This window comes from Rhincodon typus, unplaced genomic scaffold (genome assembly GCF_021869965.1).
Source record: "Rhincodon typus isolate 14 unplaced genomic scaffold, sRhiTyp1.1 hic_rhity00009263, whole genome shotgun sequence".
In the NCBI taxonomy this organism is placed as follows: Eukaryota; Metazoa; Chordata; class Chondrichthyes; order Orectolobiformes; family Rhincodontidae; genus Rhincodon; species Rhincodon typus.
Genome location: NW_025974901.1, coordinates 1 through 8,234, shown reverse-complemented (window position 1 = coordinate 8,234; position 8,234 = coordinate 1). Strand labels below are relative to the sequence as shown.

The 8,234-nt window shown below is 42.1% G+C and overlaps 1 non-coding gene across 1 annotated transcript; it reads left to right on the top strand.

Annotated features, from left to right (window-relative positions):
* Positions 1-6,986: 6,986 nt before the first annotated feature.
* On the top strand, positions 6,987-7,058 carry trnat-cgu. Its single transcript has one exon. It is a non-coding gene; the product is annotated as a tRNA-Thr (tRNA).
* Positions 7,059-8,234: the final 1,176 nt, after the last annotated feature.

Here is an 8,234-nt window from a genome sequence, read left to right as displayed (position 1 = left end):
AAACACAGTCAACATCGTTTGTTGAAAGGCAAATCACACTTGATAATTTTGCCAGACTTCTTTGGTAATATTACAAGCACAGTTGATAAAGGCAAACGGCAGATGAAGTGCATTTGAATTTTTAACAGGCGCTCAATAAGGAGCCATATCTCAGGTCATTGCACAAGGTAGGGGTTTACGCTGTTAGGTATAAATGAGCATGGGCTGCCCATTGTTTAATTAACATAAAATACAGAATCGGGATTAATGGGTATTTTTCAAGTTGGAAAGATATGATTTGTGGAGTGTCAGAATGGTCAGTCATTGGGCTGCAATTATTTATCTCTGTATTAATGACTTGGAGGAAGTGCCAGAGTGCAATGTGTTCAGTTTTGCAGAAGATACGAAATAGGCAGAGGGCATGTTGTGATGAGGATATGTGAATCTGCAAAGGGATATAGATAAGTTGAGTGAGTGGACAAAAACTTGGCTCATGCAGTTTCATGTCGGCAGTATGAGTTCTTGTCCTTTGGTAGGAAGAGTCAAAAGGTAGACTACTATTAAAATCGAGAGAAATTTCCAAAAAAAGGGGTACAAAGGAACTTGAGTGTTCTTGAGCATGAAGCAAACAAAGGTGAATGACATATTTATTTTTCTGGCAAAAAATGGTCTCCTTTCCAATAGTTCACAATGAAAGAAACTAAGTACGTGTAAATTAATCAAAGTCCAGGATATGTCCAGTGTTGTTCTATGGGACATATTTGATATATTGTTTATGGTTCTGTAAACTTTATTTGCAATGGAGCTGGGAGTGGGAGGGGGGAAATTAAGGTCACCCATGATTATTGTCGTCCCTTTATCTGTCACACACAATACCTGTTTTTTATACGTTTGTTTTCATGTTGTGGTTACTGTTAGTAGGCTTGTAGACTACACCCACTGGTGACTTCTTTCCCTCATTGTTCCTCATTTCGACATGAACAGATTCCACATGCTTATCGCCTGAATCAAGGTAATCTCTAACCATTGCACAAATGTCACCACAACGTCGGCACTTCACACGCCTCTGTACGCGTTCTTGCAATATTAATTGATCCTCTACTGTGTTACTATTGCATATATTAAGAGAAAATAAAAGGGAAAACAAACGCTGCTGTGATTCGGATTCGAGTCGACCTGTTGTGGCTATATGCAGAATATTGGCCATTATACGACCATGGCGCTTAACAACGAGGCACCAGGAAACGTACAATAAGCACACTGCTGGAGGGCATACCAGGAGCAGCACCAGAAACACAACAGAAATACTCATCAAATAGCATACTGAAATGAGTGGACAAAATCTATCGAATTCAGGGCCATGGAGGATTTCAATGTCCAGCATTCAGAGTATACAAAACTGAGGTTGATAGATTTCGATAGATTAAACATATTAAGAAATCATGGGATAGTGCAGAAAAATGGCAGTGAAGCAGGAGTTCATACATAATTTCATTGATCAGCGAGGCAGGTTCAATGGGCTGAGTGGCTACATTATATTTGTTATGTTCCAAAATAAAAACATTACTTTCTTATGTTCACTTGGCAAATGTAATTAATATTCGGATGGAAATGAAGTAATTCTTCTGGGCTGCGGTCAATTGGAAATCGAGTTTTATATTGGTTGCATCAGCAGTTTCCTCACACAAGGAAGTAACCATTGCTGCAGAAGGTCATTTAACCCCAGTTCCCAGCCCTGGAATCAGAGAAATTCAGTGACCTAACATTCTATATATGCAGGGTCAATCGGATTCTAATCCTAAATCCCTATTCCGGTCAATCCCTGAAAAACTTGATAACCTTTGCTCAGCACAATATCTCTCTATCTGCCTTAAAAATATTCAAGAACTCTGCAGGTTGCAGCGGAGATTTACAAGAATGTTGCCGGGACTGGATAAGATGAAACTTTGCAGAATGTTTGGTTAGGCTGGGACTGTTCTCCTTGGAACACGGGAGGCTGAATGGAGTTTATAACCATTTAACAGCATTTATTAACATTCAATATTCTTCGGGGCCTTGACAGCGTAGATATGGACAAATGGTTTCCCTGAGCACGAGAGAGAAGGACTATAGGACATCATATCCGAATAAGGTTTAGCCCATTTAATTCGGATATGAGGAGGAATTTCTCACTCAGGGGCTAGTGAACTTGTGGAATTCTTTCCCGCAGACGGCTGTTGAGGCTGGATTGTTGGGTATTGTCAAACTGAGCTAGACAGACGTCTAATCAGTAAGATGGTCAAGAGTTATCCAGGTCAGGCAGCAGAATGGAGTTGAAGATTATCATTGAAAGATGCAGCAGACTCGTTGGGTCGACTATTTCTGCTCCGAATTTATTCCTACTGCTCCTCCATCAATTTGTCCATGGTCTTATTTTATCGATAGGTCCAGCATTGTTTGGGGGGTGGACTTGGATAACATTATAGTCTCAGTTTCACGCTGTCACGCCTTGTAGCTAATCACGGCCCTTTCACTCCACTCCCTCCGCATTTGTTTTCCACCGATAACATTTTGGATTCTTCCAAACTGAATTGAAAGTCATTCTAAGTAAGACCGACTGCCAGCACCACCCCACAAACACTCAACGGCCTGGTTTATCTTTGTTAAGAAGCCCTGTCCACTGTGACTACTCACACAACAGCAACATGGAGTCATTCTCTGTCTGAATTTTAAACCAAGGCTCCAGTGTAGAAAGCTCCTTCCTAACAACGAGAACATTAAAGAAGCTACAACTTAACAGTGAAAGTTGGTTCATCAGCATTTCTTCTGCCTTGTTCCTTATTCCTTGTGTCAGTGAATTAAATGTGCCTCTCAGTCTGTCACAGACTTTCACTTTTGTTGTTTTTACAGAGTCTTGCCTTTACACTTAGAAAATACTGGGAATACTCACAATCCTGTCCCTCCCTACCCGCGAATAAGCATTTCTTTGATCAAAATAAAACCTGTCACACAGGAAGAAGAAATCTTCAGTGTCTTGGAAAACCTTCAGTTGGAGTCCTCTCAGTTCTCTGCTGTAATCTTCGCAAAAAGATCATACTCGCTTGGATTCTGTTCGTCACAGAGAGTTCGGGGAGATCGTGAAGATCCGATGCATCTTCAGTGCGTCCTATTTCTTGAATTTCAAAATTAGGCGATTTTCAGGTTCATGACTTTCGACTCATTGTTCTGTTGTCCTGGCAATACATCCACATGATATATATTTCCTGGAGACTTTGCCTGTAACTCACACAACAATCAGGAAGCGGACAGCACCAACCAGCATTGGAACTGAACTCATTGGCTGCCATTGCATTTTACCGATACAGTCTGTAAAGTTCAGCCTCACCGTTAATGTGAAGAGGGGCTGTGGGACTGCAGTTTCCTCTCCTGCTGTTCAGTAAAGATAATTCCAACTGTAAAAGGAATTGTTGTTCATTTGAAACATTTCTTCCTGAACTCACTGCCATCTGCTTTAACAAGAGGAGCTGAAATCTCCTTATAGATTGAAACGTAAAGTTGCGTGTTAACAAATTAAGTGAGAAAATATCTGTATAATGTTAGCAGCATGGCATTGTTACTGACTGAATGAAGTGGCTGCCCAGGGGGCGGTGGTTGTGTGTTTCAACCCCACGATGAACACTTTGTGTTTGGGCAAACAACATCCCTGCAGCAGTGTTCCCAATATAAAACGAACAGGAAAGTACCATGCGCAATTGAACAGCTACTGAAAAGGAGAAACACTATCAAGCAACACCCCCAAACAACAAGCTCTGCTTCGATATAAAGAAGAAGCACTTTACTGAGCCGAGAGGCCATGAGCTTGACGTGATTTAAACACACAACTTTCTGATCTGGAATCAGATGCGCTACCGTTGCACCACAAGCCCACAGTGGACAGAGACATTGCTGTGCAGAATTACGTGAAGTGATCATACCTCAATGAGAAATTATTACGTAAACCGGAGGTAGAAAGGTCGCGCACTTTCTGCATCTTTTCTCCCCGCTCTCTCCGCGTGTCCCCAATCATCTTTTTTCACTCTCCACCCGTTTGTCTGTCCTTTTTCTCCCTCATCCTGCCCTTCTCCACTTCATTCTTTCAGCCTCTCTCTTCTTGCCATTTAACTTTCTCATTGATACATTCTGATCTGAAATGGGGAGATTGAGTCCAGTCTGTGTGTCACAGGGTGGATCCAGGAATTACTCTCAAACCTCCATCAGGCACAACGAGAAATAAGCGATTTGGTTGTGGTATTGGAGTGGGGGTAGATTCCAATACAGATATGCTCAGGCATTTTTCACAAATGTTCTTGTGAGTAAACGACAAAACAAGTGACTGACTGTATTCCTGCATTTGCATCATTAGAAACCTAATGTTCTTGGTTTCAAACAAACCTGACTGGCTTTCTTCAGCTCTGTTCGGGGTAACACAATGGATAACGTAATGACGTCTGTTTAGGGATCAGGAGATTGTAGTTTTCTCTCCGGTGGAGTGCAGTTCATGACTTCTTTATACTTCCAAATTACTATTTCTCATTGGCCTGAAGCCGCGATGAGGTTTGAATTTCTGTTGCACACGAACGAGAATCCTCTCACAGTCTAAAATCAGTAAATGCTATCAAGAACATCAGAGTGAATGTCCCAGCATCATTAAAGGAGTGGAAGCTGAAATAGTCCCACAAGCTGCTCATGGACACCTTTCCATTTCCCAAACCCACCGACCCAATCATGCAGTTCCTGGCAATGGCAAGGAAACAAAATGGAAAACCCAGTCTCAGCTTGGTGAATCTTTAGAAACACTTTGGGAAGTGGAATCATGGAGAATTAAAGATGAACTGTCCCACTGAGCAGAGACCGTCGTCTTTAAGAATCTGGGGCATTGACTCATGTTCTCGGGATCATTAACTGATCCGAGACGTTGCAAAGATTCCTGTCACAGTTGCTTCGCTTCTGCTGTTGTCACTATCAAGAACAATAAATCCTGATTCCCTGAACAGGAACGGAGATAGGCCGCGGCCGAATCCTAACCACTAGCGGGAAGGAATCAATTATATTTGCATGAATATTTCTTCTGACTTAATTTCGTCAAACTCCCGCTTTTTCACGTCTCCGTTTGACGTTAGAATATTATCTACATGGAAAAGGAATGAAAACACAAGTCTGGTGGAACTTGAACCTGCTAGATAAAAGCAGGAATTGTGTCTCCAAGAGCTGGTTCACTTCCTAATTATTAGGGGATGACTTTCCTTACCAATTGAAAAAAAAAATCTCAATTCCATTGATAATGCTTCACGGGGAAACATATGCCAAACATTTCAAAACCATGAAATATTTTTACAGTCAATGCTATTCAGCTGCACGCGTTCACAAAATTTATTTACATCTAAATTTCCTTTATCTGTTTTTGAAAATCATGACCAGTTGTGTCACAATTTACAACGGGCTTCACTTTGAATAATATGCCGCACTTTTCAAAACCATGAGCGTTTTCACACTCAGTCTGAATCATCTGTTCACGACATTGCATTGCACCTAAAGTCATTCAAATTCGAATTGATTTCCCTGCCAAGCCCTGCCCCGTCCTGCCCTGCCACCCAGTATCCGGCACCCATTCTCCTCAGACCTGGACACTGACTCTCTCCCCTTGTTAAATTCACTCTTTGTATGTTTGCTCATATATCTTTTAAAACACTCAGGAATCAGCTTCTACTTTTATTTCTGAAAAATCGTTGCCGACTTAAGTAACCCTCTGAGTCAAAGAAATTCGACTCCAATGTTTTCTTTATCATTCACTGATATTTTTGAATCTCTGACCTCTTGACCTTGATTCCCCCGAAAGAGGGGATGTTCCGCAAATATAAACAAACTAAACCTCGCATCGTCAGGGAAATCTCCGTTAGTTTACTTCCCAATTTTCCCGACCTCAAGTGCAGCTTTTCCAACGTTTCCAACATCTCGGGAATGTCATCCTGCATCCTGTCCACCATTCAGACAAAATCGTCTGCATCTTTTCTAATCTCTCTCGTTTTGGTGAAGAGTGACGGACAAAGATTACATACGTTGCTCGAACTGAGACTGAACTGCAGATATTGCAGTTGTACGATGATCTATTCATTTAATTAACACGATTTCTCCATTTATAAACTCAACTAACCCAAATTATTGTCTAACCACATCATGGACATCGTCTCTATGGGGACCAAAAGCTCTTGACTGACTTCTTTGGTACTTTCATGGAATGTGGGAATGGCTTGTAATGCCAACATCCCTAAATCCCTGAGACCCAACTGACTCTCAGCTATTTCGAAAGGTAACTGATATTCAACTACCTCCCTGTGGGGCTCGAGTCACTTCCATTGCAGACTGGGTAAGGGCAGTTTATAACCTTCACCAAATGTCAGAGTGAAACTGAAATTGGCACTTTTTTTTAAAAGAAGGACCTCCTATTTATAGTGTATCGTCTTTCTATGTAGATGTCCCGTTTGTGCATCACTTTGTGCCTCTCTGTATTGAATTCTACCAAATGATTATTTTGTGAATGAACATATTTTCCCCATCTCTCATCATTCTAAACTCTATAGCGCACTGACTGATATTATTTGTATGCGCCTGGAGGACAGCCCTCACATCCCTGGGATGAATCCAGTGAACATTCCTGACGCGAACTCGCAAGCAAGTATTTCCTTCTCTGTGCTCGGAAATCGTTGCTGCAATGATCTGCAGTTGTGTGCTCATTGAAGCCAAGACAACTGCAGCAAGAATTTCACATTCAGTTTTTGCAATCTGATTCCTGTATGGGTTGAACCAAATCGTTTACAATGACTTCCAAATTTTTCTTAACTCAATCATTTACTGTTCTCTCTTGATCATCCCGTTGTGTATTTTAACATCAAGTAATTTGTCAGTTTATCTTACTTTTCCAACAATTTCAAACAAACGCACATAGTTAACAAACCGATAGAGGAAAACAGTTTAAACAGCACCCTAAACAGGGCGCAGTGGCCAAGTGGGAAGGCGTTGGTCTCGTAAACCAAAGATCGTGGGCTCGATCCCCACCTGTGCCTAATAGCGTACTGGCTGCGAAGCTCAGCTCCAAAGCATCCGTCCTTTGGATTGCAGCTATTTCTGAGAGTTACGGTGCTGATCAGAGTTTTGCGTTTACTCTGAAGAAGCAAAGGTTGGATCCAAGACAAGCGTTTCAAACCTGAAAAGTACAATGGTTTCAGATCAAAATTAGGAATGATGTGAAATGAAAAATTAGTTGAAGAGTTGGCTCAGTACAGCAGAGATTTAAGGAGATATTTCAGAATATTCTGAAAGAAAAGCTCAACTGTCTTTGCCTGTTTTCCTTCACTTTTGAAGATGAGCACATGTTTTTGCAGCCTGACTCTCGCTCCACTACGTCAATTCCACTACGTCATACCACCCAGAAGGTAAGAGTCAGGCAAAAAGACACGCAGAAGAAACAAAGGACGGCACGGTAGCTCAGTGGTTAGCACTGCTGCCTCACCTGGGTTCGATTCCACCCCTGGGCGACTGTCTGTGTGGAGTTTGCACATTCTCCCCGTGTCTACGTGGGTTTCCTCCGGGTGCTCCGGTTACCTCCCACAGTCCGAAGATGTGCAGGTTAGGTAAATTGTCCATGCTAAATTGCCCATAGTGTTCAGGGATGTGTACAATAGGTGAGCTACAGGGGAATGGGTCTTGGTGGAATGCTCTGAGGTTCGGTGTGGACTTGTTGGGCCATAGGGCCTGTTTCTACACCGTAGGGATTCTATGAAAGCACCTTCAGTGCATGTACAATGACAGATAAAGTGCTCAGGAGACACAAGATGGAGTATGACTATATATGTGAAAAGATTACTTACATAACCTCTGTTACGTAAAGACTCCCATCATGTTGGAAAAAATGAATTTCCTGTCTGTAATTCTGCTGAACAGCTAAATATTTGCCTCGCTACAGCACAATGCTTAGACGCGGTGACATACCATCTTCTTGTGGTTGGTTGGCTCACCGAGCCAGTTTGTTGTTCCGCAGATGTTGCATTATGCCAAAAAGAAGAAGAGTACCTCTTCCAAGTATTCAAAGACAATGGATACCCGAAAAACTGGGTCAGAAGATGCCTATCACACGAACGACACCAGGAAGACACTACACGCCCCGAAACACTCATCAAGTTACCTTACAGCAGGAACACGTCTGAACTGACTGCAAGACTCCTACGACCACTGGGCATCAA